This window comes from Hylobates moloch, unplaced genomic scaffold (assembly GCF_009828535.3).
Source record: "Hylobates moloch isolate HMO894 unplaced genomic scaffold, HMol_V3 SCAFFOLD_12, whole genome shotgun sequence".
Taxonomy (NCBI): domain Eukaryota; kingdom Metazoa; phylum Chordata; class Mammalia; order Primates; family Hylobatidae; genus Hylobates; species Hylobates moloch.
Genome location: NW_026652287.1, coordinates 78,907,287 through 78,926,642, shown reverse-complemented (window position 1 = coordinate 78,926,642; position 19,356 = coordinate 78,907,287). Strand labels below are relative to the sequence as shown.

At 32.0% G+C, this 19,356-nt stretch overlaps 1 protein-coding gene across 4 annotated transcripts in view; it reads right to left on the bottom strand.

The window, feature by feature from the left end:
- Positions 1-19,356, bottom strand: part of SYT1 (synaptotagmin 1) — a 578,577-nt gene that overhangs the window by 536,316 nt on the left and 22,905 nt on the right. The window lies entirely within an intron of this gene.

Genomic DNA, 19,356 nt, shown 5'->3' with positions numbered 1-19,356 from the left:
GAGCCCAGAACACTGCTTCCTCCTGGCAGGACTCTGGTCATTTCTTACACCAGGACAGACACCCACAGTCTGTCCAGGACCTGCATCAAGACAGGCAGAACGAATCCTCTGTTTACTCTGATTTCCACAAGAGGCCAGAACTTCCTGTGTATCCCTCACACCTTGAATGCTGTCACATGAATTGGTGGCCCACAGACAACCCATATGTTTACTGCCGTTATGGCCTTTTTCCCTTTCTTTTCTCTATAGCATTTTAGGATCTGACATACTAAATATTTTACAACTTAGTACATCTATCTGCTTCTCTCTATTATCCCATAAACTAAATGAAGGTAGGTATCTTTTTCTGTTCTGGGCACTACTATATCTTCAGCCCTTAGAATCAGGTACTTGGCAGGTACTCATTGGTATTTGTTAAATACTTGAATGAACTTCCACTTGTCATGAGGAAACACATTTTTCCTTTAGAACATCTTCCTACTTTTTGAATATATACACAAAAGCCTACAATAAAATCAATCACCAGAACTTAATATTTGATTTGATTTTTTTTTCTATTTCAAGACTTTCTTAATATTATTGAAAATAATTCAATAAATCATCTTCTATTAAAAGGAACCTCTTTTATAATTGTACTTTCTAAATACACAAATTTCTTTATATTTATATATTCCATATCTTTATTTACTGGCTTGATTGGAGTATGCTAAAAATAGTGCTTTTATTTCTTCAGATTCCTTGAAATATACTGACAAGGAGACATACTTCTAAATTACAAATATAATTTTGATGTTACTTCAGTGAAGGAAAAACTCATTAGTGTTTATGAAATATGAGAAGCCCTTCAGAGGAAAAAACTTCCTTGATGCTGCAACACATATAATTAGAGTATTTTTTCTCCATATTGGAGTTTTAAATAGATTTTACATTATTTACAACACTTTTAATAGCCTTGTAATGTGCTGTAATTTTAAAAAAATTAAAAAGGTCAAAAAACTCTATCTTTACTTTTCCCACATCATTTCCCTTAAAAGGAATAATAGTCCAATGTTCAAGTATTTAGGTTTATTTTATTGAAACTGAAATAAAATGAAAATAAATAACAGTAAGAAAATCAAAATCCAATATATTGTAGATGCCATGTAATAAAAGGTTAGGGGAGAAGAATAGATGGTTTACCTTTCTCCAAACCATTCCTGCTTAAGGAATTTTAATAAACATAAATTGTATGACTTTGAATGAAACATTGAATGTAAAGCTGATATTAGTGAGTGTTCAAGACAATTTAGCTGTTACTATTACAACTGTTTTCCTTCAATTACCCGGGCCACTGCTGTCAACATACAAGTTAGATAATTTGGATTGGGAGAGTTTCCAATTCTCCATGAAATTCGTGGATACTACTTGCTCCTAAAGCTGATCATAATGGCAAAACCCATTGTATGTTATGTGGAAGTGTGTAGATAAGTCAGTTTCCGCCCCCCGCGGGATTTCTGTACCTCTACTAAGAAGGAACTATGGGCTGGCCCCAGATAATTAATCTCTTTAAAATCATGGCAACATGTTACTAAAGAAAGATGATAAACTTTTCTGGCCCACAAAAAACAGGAAGACATTTCTCAAGATTAGAATGGTCCTAAAACAGTAAATTGCCTTACAAAGTAATCAGTGCCTACAATTGGATGTATTCAGGTAAGAACAACAACAACAAAAAAGCTACAGTTATATGAGATATCTTAGGAGATTGTTTAATTCATATTTGGCCTTCTTATTATAAGATTATTAAATGCAATGATAATTGAGACTCAAGAATTGTAGGACAATATTACAAACTATTAAATGGATTTAAGCAAAAATTGATTCTATTTAAACTTTGAAATCTTTTACCAAAGAAATAAAATCTCTTCTAAAACATTTAGTTCTATTATGCCTAATTGCCAATGACAATTATATATATAATTTGATCTTTCAGGTTAAAATTGTATGTATGTTATTAGAACACTAAAAATGTCCACTTGTGTACTTTTATGTTGTATAGACTATGGCTCATATAATACTACTCATGTAATGGGGCAGATTTTGCATCATTTTTGAACAATGGAATATTGCAGATCATGACCAATTTAAAATATCACAAATATTTATAGGAAAACATTGTCTATAAAAATATAAATTCAAATTTAATACACACTAGTGTTTCCAGTTTGTTTTTTAAATTGTAATATTTTACTATAAAAACAAAAATTAGTAAATTTGGTTTATGACTAAATTTTGGTTACTGGGGATTCTAATAACCGTTATGATATATGGCTGTTTAAATTATTATTTTTCTTACTGAATACAGTTGTTATTTGGTTCCATTAATGAGACAGATCAAGTCTTCTGTAATATAGATTCAACCGTGATTCTTTAATAATACGTGATTTTTTAATAGAAAAAAATAATGGGGTAAGAGTATTGTCCTCTAGCTTAAAGGGTACAAAAATTTCTTTTTATAAAATATGGTCGAAAACTATAAGAAAATTCTTGACACATTTATAAATTAATTTATGTATAACCATCTTATAATTTGTCATTCAAGATTATGATAAATATACATACGTATTAAATATTCAGAATATTGTAAATCATTTTCATTCAGCAATTTTTGAAATTAATATATGGATATCTCTTTAACCAATAAAGAAAACCTTTTTAAAGAATGCAGAAAGAATAAAAGCCTATTGAATTTTACAGATAATTATAAAACAAGTGTTAAATATAAAATATACAAATATTTTGTCCAGGTGCGGTGGCTCATGTTTGTAATCCCAGCACTTTGGGAGGCCGAGGCGGGCAGATCACAAAGTCAGTAGTTTGAGGCCAGCCTGACTAACATGGCAAAAACCCATCTCTACTAAAATTACAAAAATTAGCCAGGCGTGGTGGTGCGTGCCTGTAATCCCAGCTACACAGGAGGCTAGGCAGGAGAATAGCTTGAACCAGGGAGGCAGAGGTTGCAGTGAGCCAAGATCGTGCCACTGCACTCTACCCTGAGCAACACAGTGAGACTCCATCTCAAAAATATATATACATATAATATATATTTGTACCTATATTTTGTATATATATATAAATATTTTGAGGTTTTTCTTTTTTTAGTATAAAACACAAAACGTTTTAATATAAAACACAAAAAGGTATCTACATTTACTTTGAAAGATACATTTCAGATTTGATGATTTTTTATTTTACTTCTAACTATGAACTGCCATACTACTTTCACATGAGGTATAATATAAATGACTTTTGTCGGTTTTCTGAGTTAAGAATTGATTCTGTAAAATTGTAGCCAAATCCAGCTGATTTAATATTATGACCCTAATTCAGCTTTCAGAACTTATGTTAGTAGAGTTTGAATAGTTAAGACTCGAAATTAAGGTCCTTGCTTTAGTACATAATCTCACAAATGACTTTCAGAAAATGGTGCATCCAGTATGTTTATTTGGAGCTTCAAATTTTTAATAGTGTCAGAGTCTTTCACAGCATGCTACAAATTTCATGAGTATCAGATGTCAAGATCAAACAAAACACAGTTGCCAGTGAAATAACCAACTATCAATTTACTTATGCTTTACAGTTAATGTGTGTGCACCCACATCAATGAAAAAAATAAACTTAAATTTCTTGTCTATCTTTAATTTGATTTTGTATATTTATTTATTTGGCTGTTAAAGAACTCAAGGTCTACCACTTTCTAGAAAAATGAGAAACCTCCTGGAAAAAATATAATAATACTGATATTCATCAATAGTATTGCTATAGTTCAATGTAAGGGCTGTTATTACCGATAAATTATTTTTTCTTTTCCATATTTTCAGTTTATATTACCTACACTAGTTTGCATCATTGTCTATAAGGGACTAACACTCTGGTAGATGGCTGTTTATAAATTCTGACCTATTGCATTGCCCTGTGTGGAACGTACAGAGATGTCCCTAAGATACCCCTCATGTTTTTACTACTCTATATGTTGAGCTTGCTTTCAATTGGATTCTTTACAATTTATGTAAACAAATGTATTTTCATTTTTTCAAGAATCAGTGGGCATAGTTACAAACATAAGATCAACAGTATGTGTGCAATTGTGATTATCTTTATATGATCAGCGTTAATCAGGATTAAAGTATATATATATATTTATTATTATTATTATACTTTAAGTTCTGGGGTACACGTGCAGAACGTGCAGGTTTGTTACATAGGTATACATGTGCCATGGTGGTTTGCTGCACTCCTCAACCAATCATCTACATTAGGTGTTTCTCCTAATGCTATCCCTCCCTCCCATCCCCCACCCCACGACAGGCCCCAGTGTGTGATGTTCACCTCCCTGTGTCCATGAGCTCTCATTGTTCAGTTCCCACTTATGAGTGAGAATATGCGGTGTTTGGTTTTCTATTCTTGTGTTGGTTTGCTGAGAATTATGGTTTCCAGCTTGAAGTATATTTTTAGGAATGTAGATTATTTTTAGGAATGTAGACGTAAGGACGCAGCATCCACATTTCATCCATTAAGAGTCCTCTCCATTTTTAAAGATGTTTGAAGCATGTATGATGGAGTTTGATCACATGACTACTGTGAAGGCCAAGCACTCAACAACAACCAGTTGGTGTCTGAGGAGAATTGGATTGGTCTATGATCACCATTTTGCCAACAACTACATGAACAAATATTTGGACATGTTTTCACAACAGCAAATTATCTGTTCCAATTACTCTCCAATTTACACTTGTGTTACTAGATTGTCTTTTTGCACAAATAATAATGGCTTCAACCACTAAAATCAAAAGCAAAAGTAGGCAAAAGCTTAGTTTTATTAGTGCTAAGACAGAAATGTTAATTACAGAGGATATTGAAATATAAAAGACCTCCCTTTGCTGTCTCCAATCCCTTTTGAACTTCTCAGGGGTTTAAATATAGTGTTTGTTTGGCAGATATTCATGTCTGGAAAATGAAGAAAAGGGAAAAAATACTACACCAAAATAAAATCTTGAACTCAGTAACCAACACTAATCTTCATCATTCATGGAAGAAGGCTTTCTTTTAAGAAAAAATTATTTTAGGAGGTCCACATTCAATTCAAAGTTAATGTTTTTAGAAAATAAGTAGTTTTATCATCATGAAACATTTCATGATATACTTCATGAAACATTTCATAATGCATTAAATCATTAACCTGAAAAGATATTGTTCATTACTATTCTTGCTGTTTAGAGAAGCAATTGATTAATATAAAATCAACCAGATAGAGATACATATCCAGACACGTTTTAAAAAGTGTGATGTTTTATGAAGGATATAGTAAAATAAATGGTTTAGATTTTGTTCAATTGAATTTTGAAAGAACTGAAAAATGCATTCATGTAAAAGGATAAAAAGGAAAATATTCTGTCAAATGATTTTAATTGCCTCTAGTGCTCTGACAAACCATGATGAATTAAAAATTACATGCATTTTGATTGTGTTGAGTATTCAAATTAAGAAATAAGAATGTTCACCAATAGGAATCCAAATTCATGTAGCTATGAAAAGTATAGAACAGCTATTGTTCCACATAAAAGAAATTTCTGAAATTATAAATACTACCAATATGTTGTTCACAATTCATGATACTTGGAGTTCAGTCCAATTCTTTCCATGGCCTACAAGGCCCTATGTGGTGTACTTTGCATGTGCTCTAGCCTCTTCTCCACTTCCTTCCTCCAGTTCTCCACGCTCCACTCAAATGTGCCTTCTCTCCATTTTTCAGACACACCGAGATCAGCTCTCTCCCTTGGAACATTTGGCTCTTTCTTTTGCCTATAGAATAGGACTCACAGTCTTCTAATGGTTGGCATCTTGTCATTGGATCTCAGTTCAAAGGAGACTTCCTTGACTATTCAATCTAAATTGGCCCTGTCTCCCCACATCATTTTCTGGTCTTTCTTATTTTCTTCTCACAATCAAATCCACCTGATTTCGCCATAGTTATAATGTACTAACATCTGCCTTCTCCTCCCAGATTTAAGTTCCCTGAGAGCAGTTTTGTTATCTGGTTTGTTCACAAATTTAGTATTAGTAATAGAAGAGTGCCTGGCAAAGCGTCCATTTAAATCAATATTTGTTAAACGAAAGAATAAAATAATAAGTAAATAAACATCACCTCAGTATTTTTTCCATCCGAAACATCTACTTTATCAGAAAACTAAGGAAATATAATTATCATTACCTCAGCCTCTCTTAGTCACCACTTACACATTTATTAGCAATTTTCAATGACCATTTATTTGATTAGCCTGGTTTGTCACATTTGTGTTTGATCTTACTGTACAATAACAAGATAATGCTATCTTTACTTTTGATAAGGAGTCTATCTATTCATATGACTTTCTAATTTATATTTCTAAAAGTAACTTGGATTAAAAAATGGGAGCTAAATTCAATTATGTAACAAAATTAATGACTTTGCTTCAAAGAACTTCATCTTGGAAAATATTCTGTGTTACCTATAAAATAATCTAGCTATAAAATTATTTTAAAATTCATTACAAAGTTTTGATAAAAAGTATAAAGCATATTGAACTAAGTGTATTACAGAAAAAGTTTTCACATAGTGTTTTAAGAGCCAGGCTCACAAAATCCAATTATACTAAGTTTGCATATTAAACAAAGCACTGAATGTTTTTAAGTGCTACATTAAATTTCAAAGAGAAAACTTCCTTGAATGAGAAAAAAGAAAAATCTCTTTTAGGTGAAAAATATTAATATTTCACAAGTATATTTTAGAAACTTTTAAATAGAGTAGATTGTACTTCTCTCCACCCACACTTAAATATAGACATGCATCTTTTACCTTATAATACATTCATACATATTTAATACAAATCACACACCTTTTTAAATACAAATAAAAATTATATTTCGAGAATATTATGCATATTTTTGAAATGAAAATATTTTTCCAGGGTTCGTAGCCTTTCATCATTAGCATAATTCCTCTAATCGACATTCTGCATTTCTTAGATTTTCATACTTATTTACTGAATTAGTTATTACATTGCACTCTTAACTGTCAGGCACTGTTCTAATACACTGAGGGACAAGGCAAAGTTCCCTACACTAAAAACTTTCATAATGATTTCAGCAATAATCTCAGTTATTAAGAGAGTTAAATGCTAAATTTTAATCTCAGATTTTATTTTAAACTAGTTATAGTTAGTGAGCAATAGTTTCCACTATTAGTACAGTATAAGCAACAATATTACAGCAGAATGTGCCACATCAAAGCTGTCAATGATAAAGTTAATACAGTGTCATGCCAGTGTCGAGCAAATAGTAGGCACTCACTAAAGATGTATTGAAGAGATGAATGAATAAAATATCTCAAAACCAACAGTTAGGTCATTTTATTTCTTTACTGGATTTGCAATCAATTGTTGAAAACATGCTTTTTAAAGAAATGTCCCGTGTTAGCTGATAATTTGTAAGTATCCATTTCAAATGCATGCATATTAAAAAATTGTGAAGTTCTTTTACATTAAAAATATAATTTCTCTACATGCAAAATCACTATTAAAGGTTTTCTTCTTCACTGTAAATTATGCTTGAATTGGCCTGCAGGATCAAAAATATCTGTGCTCCTGTTCTCTAAAACCCAGAGTGCAGTACAAAGCCAGCTGGCAGAACCTGCTGGCTGTCTGCCATTCTTGTTTGAGGTTGCAATGCAGTACTAGGGGAAAAAACAATCATGAATTCTGTTTAACTAGGGCCATAGAATGGTATTTGTTTCTTGATGGACTGTGGGTCTATTACTAAGACAAACTAGATTAAAGCCATTCAAATACTACTTTCTGTGACTCTGGGAAGATCAGAGGGCTGAGGAAGTTTTGAAAATAGGGATTATGTTGTTTGTAATTCTTTGACACAATGATAAAATAACCAAAAGGAAAGTAAATGTTCAGGCACCAACTTGCTATTTTGACTCTTAATTTTTCCCCCTCAAATTGACAGAATAGTTTTGGCATGGTATAGGGACGACGCATCTAAGATAACAACAGGCAAAACAATAATAATTTTGCCAGGCATCATTCCAAGAGTATTGATATTTATTAAGTCACTCTAATCCTGAAAACAAGTCTATGAGGCAGTACTAGTCTTATTCCAATTTTACAGATAAGACAAATGAGACACCGAGTTTAAGTAATTTGCTCAACATTCTACAGTTATTATGTAGCAAGGGCAAAAATCTGAATTCAGAACATGCATTTTCAACTGTATAGACTTGCAATTTCAGACACTCAAGCGTTTATGAATGCCTTAAGAGAAGTTTTATTTAGTAATTAGGAGTTTTGGTTAGTGAGGTTTTTCATCTCAGATGTTTCACCCTTTAGGAGCTAAAGTTGAGTCAGGCTGCTTAAACCCCAGCTCTGAGTGGCCCTTATATTTGGTTCATGTCCTAACTTAGGAGTTTCAGCTCTGCTCAGGCAGAGGTGCTGTGTACACTAACTTCATGAAATAAAAACCAACAAAGGCATCAGAGGCTCGGCACTGTATTCTCTAATGAACATAATATTTCAAAACCACTGGAAAAAGAACACCTCCAAATTTTAAATTTTCAGTACAAACTTATCAATAGGTTAATTGTGATTTTGATGAGCATTTGAAATGATAGATGTAAAGCCCTAACATAGGCTCTACCTGTAGCACTTAATAAGTTATATATAGATCCTTGTTAGCGCTATTGAGCATATCAGCATATGAGATCTAATTTGTATCAGTCTGAAACCATCATCTGACTATTGATTTTAAAGGATCAGGATAAAGTCTCACATATGTCTCTGTACAACAGTCTCGGGCTGTCATTTTTTAGGCTTGCAGAATTTATGTAATGATGAAGATCCACTTTTAGGTTTGAACAGTATTTGAGCCTAATTTGTTAAACAAAACAAAACAAAACAAAACAAAACAATCTAGCTTCTGGTCACTGAACATTTAATCCTACAAGGATAGTTTACTGAGTAATATTACCGTGTCGGTATCTTTGAACCACAGAGAAAGAAAAGTTGCTTTTCTTTTATGCTCAAAAATCATTAAAAGTATCTTGATATTTGACATTTTTAAAGATAAATTGGGCTGAATATTTTCTAAGTATTATTTTTAACAAAAAATATATAAAAGCTACTTATGACATGTTTCAGTTTAATTAATTTGAAGGAATTATATATTTAAATGCCAGGTTTGCTATTTTGTAGTCTATATGTATGAAATAGAAGAAAAGTTTAAAATAAAATTTACCTCGAATATATTGTCTTCAGTTGACTATTGACATTGTCATACACTTATATAGATATTTTGTTAAGTCAAAAGAACTGAAGAGCATGATTGTGAGGTTCTTAGACTCAAGGAAGGTAAATTATTTAATTATAGGTTTCCGTTTATTGAAAGTAATTTTGCTGTACAAAGTGATATTTTATATGTTGGATTTTAAGATTCCTTATTATCTTCCTAAAGATATCGAAATTGTAAAGTAAAAACTACTTCCTTTTTCTCTTTTTGTATTCATCAAAAAGAAGATAATTCAGATACTTCCTTTTCACATTTTTATATATTAAGATATATCATATTTTGTAGTGTTTTAAATGAAAATGGAATTAAATGGCATTGCTTTCTACATTATAAATAATTAATAAAAATATTGTTGACTGCTAATACTGCAAAGTCTCTGTTTACATGAGGAGAGAGGTTTGGAGATATTTTTCCCCTTGGGGAGGGTGGTTGCTCTTAATTTCAAGTTAAACTCACCTCTTCTATGTTTCAGAATATGTTTGTTCTGTCTTTCCTTAAAAACCTGTTTCGGGTAAAATTTTGGGTAGTAGGAGATAATTTTTTTTTCCTGCTAGATTTATACTTGTTTTTTGACCACATTTTCTCATTTGTTCAACAGAAAAGGGTAGCTAAAATATTTTCTTTCATAATTTATCCTAAGGCATTTTCCTAGTTATTTCTTTATCATATATTTCCATATATTATTTCTTCCAAGTACATTTTTCAGTGTGTTTTTCTTGTAATTCCTGTAAGGGCACTAGTTATTCACTATTTAGCAAAACCATAGAAATAGGCAATTTTTCATTCAAATAGGGCAAGCAGCAATTTAAATTAGGAAAGAATAATACAGTTCAAACTTTACATTAAATGCTTAGAAAAAAAATAATAAAGGGATTTGGCGGTATACAGAGTTGGATTTCTAGATATAAATTCGTTAATTTATTTACATAGCTCAGTCACAGACTATATGCCAGAAATTGATCCAAGAGCTCTATGCACCACCCAGCTTTAAATTAGGTATAATTATTCCCATTTTACATTTGAGAAAAAGCTCCCAAATAACTGCATTGCATGGTAACTAAACAGCTGAGCTTGTCTCCTGTCCTTATGTTTCTTTTACCCATTTTTCTTTCTCCTACACAATTATAATTTTTAAAAGGCCCCCAGTATAATACAGTGACTGATTTCTCTAGGTTGAAACTCCAATGAGTTACAGAATCAATAAACTTCAATTTAGACCATAGATCAAAATATGGACTAAAACTTGAAAGAGCATTTTAGCAGTTACAATTACTCTTGCACTTTTTATTGTCCTTAATAGTATAGAATTAGCTCTCACTATTCAAATACTTTGCACATTTCACAATCATTCATTTTTGTGCCCTGTGGCTTCATATATTATTATTTAAAATATTTTACATATGGGTAAGTATATAGGTCAACAACAACAAATCGAATTCTTTTATGGAATACTTTTAAAAATACTTAAAATTAAATCTTAATCACAAATAAATGAAAATGTGTCTACAGAAACATTTAATTTTTCATATGAAGATGCCATTTTTCAAGCTACCAAATGTGTTTTTTTAGTCTGTTTATTATGTGGGAGGCAAACAAATGCTAAATCTTCAGTAATTGTCAAAACAAATATATTTTACATTATGCATTTGACAGAATAAACATTATAGTTGAAGAATTTTTGGTTGTTTTATTTAATATGCTGATTACTTAATCCTATAATCCTAAAGGTCACAAATTAGTTTTATGAGAAAACACTTTTTTTATCTTTGCTCATTTTGTATTCAAAATAATTTTATATCTCAAAAAAGTAATATTCTCATGAGTTACTCATTTCAATAAATATTTATTTTCTAAGTATTTTGCAGGATGATATGGAAAACCTCAAAAGAGAAAACATCAAAAATAGCGGTTTGGTCACAAATTTTTTTAATTTTTAATTTTAGCTTACCTAATTTTTAATTAACAAATAAGTGTGTATGTTTATATTGTATAATATGATATTTTGATATATGTATATATTGTGCAATGGCTAAATCAAGCTAATAAACATATGCATTACCTCACTGAATTCTTTTTTTTGTGATGAGAACACTTAAAATCTACTTTTTAGCAATTTTCAAGAATACAATATACTGTTATTAACCACAGTCATCATGATGTACAATAGGTCTCTTAAACTTACTCTTCCTGTCTAACTGAAATTTTGTGTCCTTTAACCAACAGCTTCCCATCTCCACCTCCCAGTCTCTGGTAACCACCATTCTACTCTCTGTTTCTATGAGTTTGACTTTTTTAGATTCCATTTGCTGAGATGATCAGATATTTGGCTTTCTGTGCCTGGCTTTAAATAGCCATAATTGTAAGAACTAGCTCATAATGAGTTGTCATCCTTGTCCAAGATCTCTGATAAGCACTTAATATGCATTGTTTCATTTAATCGTGAGGAGTTTATGAAGAGAATCCTATTATTTTGATGCCTATCAAAATGTAAGGGAACTGAGGCTCAATCAGAATAAAAGAATAAGTGACTTTTTTGTGTGTGTTACACAGCTAGAAAGTCATAAGGCTTGGGTACAAGTCTCTGCCAGCCTTATTTTAGGCTGTAGACATTTGCTACTACATTATGGTGATCACAAAAAAAAAAAACAGATTAAAAAACACAATCATAAATTAAGACCGAGTAAAATTAAAACTGAAAATAGATAACAATCAAAGTACTATAAACATATTGTAACAACTGTCTAGAAGAGGAGATATTTAGGGCAGTCCTTGACTGCTAGGAGGGATTTCAGTGAGCAGAACTGATGGGGAGAGAGATTGAAGCAGAGAAAAAGAATGTAGGAATGGTTCCAGGTGTTAAGTTTCCTGACATTTGTACAATTATCAGAATCCTTTTGGAAAAAAAAAAAGAAAAATATTAAAAGCAATATGAATACAAAGTTAGGTAGAAAGAACACACTGCTCTCACCAATATTGGTTAAAATAGCTTATTTTTGCAGATTTTCCAAAAATAAAACATATCCATTGCTAGCCTCCTCATTCCCCCAGGCCCCTGGAGGCATCTTTGCACATGAGAAACTGAAAGTTGAGGTCTTCAGGAGAAATGCAGAGGGCAACTTTATTATGTTTATTTTTTTTTATCATTGCCTTGGTTATGGCAGAATAATATGTATAAAATAAACATTAAACTCACTTCTAATTTATTAACACTGCACCATGGTTTTTATTTTTTGCTTATCTATAAAACATGAGATAAATTCTAGCCTTAAACCTATCTTTTTGGCTAAAGTCTTAGTTTCTCTTAAGAGAAGTTTGTTTTCATAACATATTGTCATCTACTGGCCTAGTGTAAGCAGAAATTATAGGATAACAAATTTTATTCAAACAGAAGACTTGACATCTTTGCCTCAACTTTTCCAGGATATTCTCTTACAGTTCAGACTTCATGAGTATCTAAGTTTGTAGGCTTTTTATTTTTTTAGTATTCAGTGGTTATTGGCACTAAGACTTTCCTCCTCTTTAATAAACACGTAGAAGAATGTTGCCAGGTGAGTTGGCTTTGAAAGTTATGCTTAACATTGATTCAAATTTTGGAGACAAAATTGAATTTTTGACAAGTTTAATTCAAAAATACGTATTTTAGTACTAAGAATTAATAATGATCTATAACTTGACAGTCAGTGCTAATCCATATATTTTGATAAATCAGCAGTGGAAATTTAAAAAAAATTAAAGCAAGAATCATTATTAGCAAATGGAAAAATGTAGCCTGTCATTTACTATTAGTCATGGTTGCTTTTAATATTGAAATTGCCCACAGATTCCCAGGAATTGGTTTTCATTTGTAGACTCCTCCTCAGTAAGTACATGCATACTGATTGTAATGATGGCAGCCATTGCATTTATCTACACAATCCTAGTGGTGATTGGTAAATATTTTTGATGGCAAAGGCCAGCAGTAGGTCAACTTATTTGGGCAATTTAGTTAGGAGTGAGTCCAAACCATTATGAGAATATTATAATGCTACTTATACATCCTAATTTTTCAGTTCAAGAATATGACTTATGTTTCTCTTAAGTTCTCTGTGAAAGTGAGTTTATTCAAATTAGGATTCATATATAGTTATTTCAAAAATATTGTGTAATTCTGAAAAAATAATTTTCCTCTTTATTGTTATTTGTCATTAAACATTTTCCCTTGAGATTATTTTGGGTGATTAATGTATTGCTAAATTAAATATCCATATATATTTGTGTCCCATTATTCCCAAATTAATCTTGACTTCCTTTTGCCTTCCTTTTATTTTTTTTATGTTTTTTAATTTATTTTTTATTTTTTATTTATTTTTATTATTATTATACTTTAAGTTTTAAGGTACATGTGCACAATGTGCAGGTTTGTTACATATGTATCCATGTGCCATGTTGTTGTGCTGCACCCATTAACTCATCATTTAGCATTAGGTATATCTCCTAATGCTGTCCCTCCCCCCTACCCCCACCCCACAACAGTCCCCGAACTGTGATGTTCCCCTTCCTGTGTCCATGTGTTCTCATTGTTCAATTCTCACCTATGAGTGAGAACATGCGGTGTTTGGTTTTTTGTCCTTGCAATAGTTTACTGAGAATGATGGTTTCCAGTTTCATCCATGTCCCTACAAAGGACACGAACTCATCATTTTTATGGCTGCATAGTATTCCATGGTGTATATGTGCCACATTTTCTTAATCTAGTCTATCGCTGTTGGATATTTGGGTTGGTTCCAAGTCTTTGCTATTGTGAATAGTGTCACAATAAACATACGTGTGCATGTGTCTTTATAGCAGCATGATTTATAGTCCTTTGGGTATATACCCAGTAATGGGATGGCTGGGTCAAAGGGTATTTCTAGTTCTAGATCCCTAAGGAATTGCCACACTGACTTCCCCAATGGTTGAACTAGTTTACAGTCCCACCAACAGTGTAAAAGTGTTCCTATTTCTCCACATCCTCTCCAGCACCTGTTGTTTCCTGACTTTTTGATGATCGCCATTCTAACTGGTGTGAGATGGTATCTCATGGTGGTTTTGGTTTGCATTTCTCTGATGGCCAGTGATTTGACTTCCTTTTGAATTCTAAATCAGATCTCCAGTAAAATAAAATGAATGTTATTTTCTATGGAAGATTGAAGTCTTCTATTTATTTGTCAAAATTTAAAATTTGATGGAGGCGGCTCCTATTTTAAAATGTGTGTTTAGAGTGGTGGGGAAAGGGAAACAACTGATTGTTTAGGTCTATACTGGTCATTTTTCCTATTGCTAAAATATTTTCTCAATTTTATATTACTGAAGAATGGTTTATAACTCTTTTGATTTTTTATAATAGCAGTGACTGATCCCCTGGGTGTATGTGACTAAGCTAATTTCTGAGTAATATTATGTGCAGAATCTAAAATGTACTATAATTTGAATGATAAGATTATTATTTTAAAAATTAGAGGTAGGTAGTAGGTAGGTTGTTTTCATGTTAAAGACATGATAAGATGATGTTTTCCATATTAGTGAATCCAAGAGGTTAATGAGTGAAGCCACCTGGTTTTTATCAAAGTATGTTAAGTATTATCCCATTTAAACCACTTAGCATAGTTCAAAGACTTGACAGATCTATAGTTCAGGTAGACCATACATGATATGGAAGGAAAACCAGACAGAACTTGACCCTCAATTCATAAGAATTAAGACAAAAATATTTATATCAGAAGGAACAGAATGAAAAATTGTTAACATATAAAATTATAGTGATTAACTTATTCATAGTTTTCTTAAATCTTCTATTGATTGCACATAGGATTTATTTGAACAATTCTCAGCACTTGAGCTTATCAGTGCTAGCACTGTGGATCTAAGAAGACACTAATGAGATAACATGCATCTCAGTTTGAGTTTGGTTTATTTTGCCACCCATTACTTAGCTTTTAAAGAGAAGTGTAGAAGGAAGACTACTTCACAGATATCACTACAGCCATGATTTGTGTCCTTCCTCCTGAGCACAGTTCAAATTGCCACAGGTTTCTCAAGACATCCCTGACAAAGTTTCCTTTTATCCTGCATGTTCTGAGGTGTCTTAAGTTTTACACCTTAAAAAGCTGCCCAAAATACCTTCTTCCGTATGTAAATAAACGTTAGTTAACCATCATTTCACCGTGGAGACTTTAAAATTCAGTAACACCTAGAAATTCTGTTGGCTATCTTGACAAATTTGTTCCAGATATTTTCCTTTGATCAAACAGATATTAGAAACAATTTCATTTTTAACTCTCTTGTACAAAATGCAGCATTGGAAGACAGCTATGGTAACATGGAAACCTGGGTATGGAGTAAAAATGTTGAGTTTAATGCTCAGTTTAGCAATTTACTAGTTTCCTATTCCTAACCAAATCAATGAGTTTCTCTAAATGTACTGTTTTCTTATCTGCAAAATGTGGATGATAATATATAATAGTGTTGTCATGATTAGTAAATGAGAAAGAGCATGTAAAAGTGCTTTGTACACCATAAATTATATGTTGGTGGCTAGCAACTATGTGTCATTCCCCTCCTAAAATCTTGCCAGTGTCTTAATAAATAACTACATACCAAGAGCTCATTTTGTGCCTAATGATCTGATAGATGAAAACAAAACAAAATAAAACAAACAATAAACCAATAATAAAATGGACTTATATCTGCCCCCAAGAAGATTATAGTTTGGGTGAGAAGATAGGTAATATACATATACATGAGGAATCAGTAGGATTAATTCTAAATAAAATAGTGAGCTATGTCCCTAAAATCTGGAGAAGTGCATGTTAGGAGCATAGTTCTATTGCATAATTATTGCACTGTTGTAATTCAGAAACATTCTAGCAGATGGTTACTCTTCAGCCAAGCCTTGAAGTTAGAGCAATATTTAAAATGGTGAAAGGAAAAGATAGACTCCGGATTGTAGATTGGAGGTAACAAAAATGCAGTTATAGCGAGGAGTGAAAATGAGAAAGACAGTGTAAGGAGATGAAGAAAGTAATTTTCTGGGGAAAATGAGTCCATTTTGGGAAAGATGAGGGAGTTGGAGAATGAAAGACTGGTTACAATGGATAGCAACTGTGAAGCTTGGAAGAAAAAGGAGCGAGGAGGAAGATGATGTAAGTAGAAGGGAGGAGAGCATCCTGAACAGTCTAGTTTAAGATATACTATTATTATTATTTTACTATAAGTTCTAGGGTTCATGTGCACAACATGCAGGTTTGTTGCATATGTATACAAGTGCCATGCTGGTGTGCTGCACCCATTAACTCGTCATTTACATTAGGTATATCTACTAATGCTATCCCTGCCCCCTCCCCCCACCCCACGATAGGCCCCGGTGTGTGATGTTTCCCACCCTGTTGTTTCTTGATCTAAAATGCTATTGTGGGTATGTTGGGTCTAAGGTTCTTTCCCTCCCCTATGGAAATGCATCTCTAATATGACGATGTGAGTCAGAGACATTATCAATTTATAAAAGTTAACTTTGCAAATTTTTATAACTTTTTTGGATAGAAAAAGTGAAATGCTTTCAAGGCAAGTCACCTTATTGTACAGATTATAAGAAATAAAAGCATTGCTTGAAAAGAAAAAAAGAGATATATTATTTTTGAGGTGACAGTGGAAAATTCAAGTGGATATGTCTGCTTTCTTTAACCATAAAATTCGAACATTTTTTTCTTTTAATCAAATAAAACAGAAGCCCAGATGCAAAATGCACTGAATATACTTAATAGAACTCAAATATACATAAGTTTGGGGCAGTCTGTGTCAGTGTAAACTGCTATAATGTGATTTGTTATTGGAAAACTGTGTTTGGCCCCTTAGGGAAATGGACCAGAGTCTTTATTAATTATATATCATGATGATCATTGTGATTGAGTCATTTTACAAAACATCCTTGAAGAATATTTAAGGTTTTCAAAATCCAAAAGTGTTTAAATCTAAGGGTGATTAGCTAAAACATCATCTACGATGTAACATTGTACTAGTCAACATTTTAAACCATGAGAATTATTAATATCTCACATGTTCAATAGCTTTTCTTTCTTTATAAATCAATGTTATTCAAGACATGGGCTCTTCGTTATGTTCCTATGCACTCTAATCAATACTAATTCCAAGGCTTTGCTCACACTCTTTCCCACACAAGATAGAAGTCTCATAAAACTTTCATAAATAACACTTCTAAATCCAGACAAAGTCTCAGTTCTTCCTCTCCAAAATGAGCATTAAGTGATTTTTCTCTTTTTACCTATTGTAGAGCATTTCACCTTTATTTTTATACTGTCATTTATGGTGTCAGCTTCACTTATATTACAAGTTCCTCAACCAAGGAAATGTGCTTTTTGTATTTCTGCCAGTGTAGTGAGTGAATCTTAACTTCTTTGGAGTCTCAACCCTTTGGTAACATGATTGGAGCTATAAGCTCATTCCCCAGAAAAATGCATATGCAAATGTAAATGTATACACCACATTTTGTATATAATTTCAGAGAAAATATTCTGAAACCCTTGAAGAAACATGGATGCCAGGATGAGAAATCCTGAACTAGTTCTTAACAAACATTCCCGGACAAAGCAGGAATTATATACATGTTTGTAAATGCATTAACTATAATGTTCTCAAATAAGTCTTGATTTTTTCTTAAAAAAATTAACCAGGAGCTCTGAAGGAACTGAGATAAAAATTGATAATAGTCTAAAAAGGGGAAATAATATGGGTTTCGGAGCAAAGAAAAGCTTTGGCCTCAGGTATTAATCTAATTACAACTGCCTTTTTCTAGTAAAGATTTGTCACCAATACACATTTCCTATAGAGAAGCAGGTAGTAAATCTGTAAATGCAGGAAGCCTCAGAATACAAGATGCCTTAAAGAACCTTGCGCTCCAAAGTAAAAATAGAAGTGACAGTGAGCAGGAGGAAGGAGGAGGATTTGCTGGAATGCAAATCACACCCTTGGTTTCCTGATGAGCCGTGACTCAGAAGCTACCAAAGATATTAACCAATCAGCAGGTAGTGGTATGCTGAACTATATAAAAAGTAAAGAGGAGTTCAAAAGGTGACTGGAAGAAGTGATCTTTGAAGCACTCCTAAAAGTGAACAACTCCAACAAGATTAGAAGAGATGATAATAACTATCATAGAAATATTTATTGGACATTTCTAAGTGTCCAGCACAGTGCTAAACATCTTTTTAATTCTAAATATGTTGCTATGCATTTGACTATAATAAGGAACATTTAGGTGATGATTAATTTTAAATGATTGCATAAAAATGTCTTACAACTTTCAAAATCATCCTTCAGCAGAGTGGTATCATTGGGGATGTTGATGTCAATCTATTTTTATTTAAAATGAAATTAAATATAAAATATTGAAATGGGTCTATCCATTTACCAGGGTAATTGTACACAAGGATTTCCAGGAGAGGAAATGAAGATGAGGTCTAAGAATTGAAATATGAGCAATCCATTTACACTAACTTTATACAATTATATGTGTAATCTTCTACAAACAAAGCCAATACCTACAATACCTCGTCCTCCAAAATCGTAGATTTTGAAAAAAACTATCAATTTCTTAATAAAGGATATAAAAATATTATAATATCTGTGATTCTACAAATTTATATTCCTTATTACTACTACCAATGAGACATCTTAATTTTCTCATGTAATGAGTTCAACTACTAATTATAACTTGAAAATCTCTTAGTTTAAATTGTCTATCATAGTTTTTGGGTACAAAATTTGAGCATTCCTCTTTAGAAATAAAATTCAGTTAGTTTGTTTAAATGATTTAAATCTTAACAGTGTAAACCTGTCTTCAATAAGCTAAGAATATTATACTTGAGAAATACAATCAGGTTTTTAAAACAAGTATTAATAATCAATTTCTTCTAAAGAAAGGGCTACATATTGAAATTATATTTTAGTATGTCATCATCT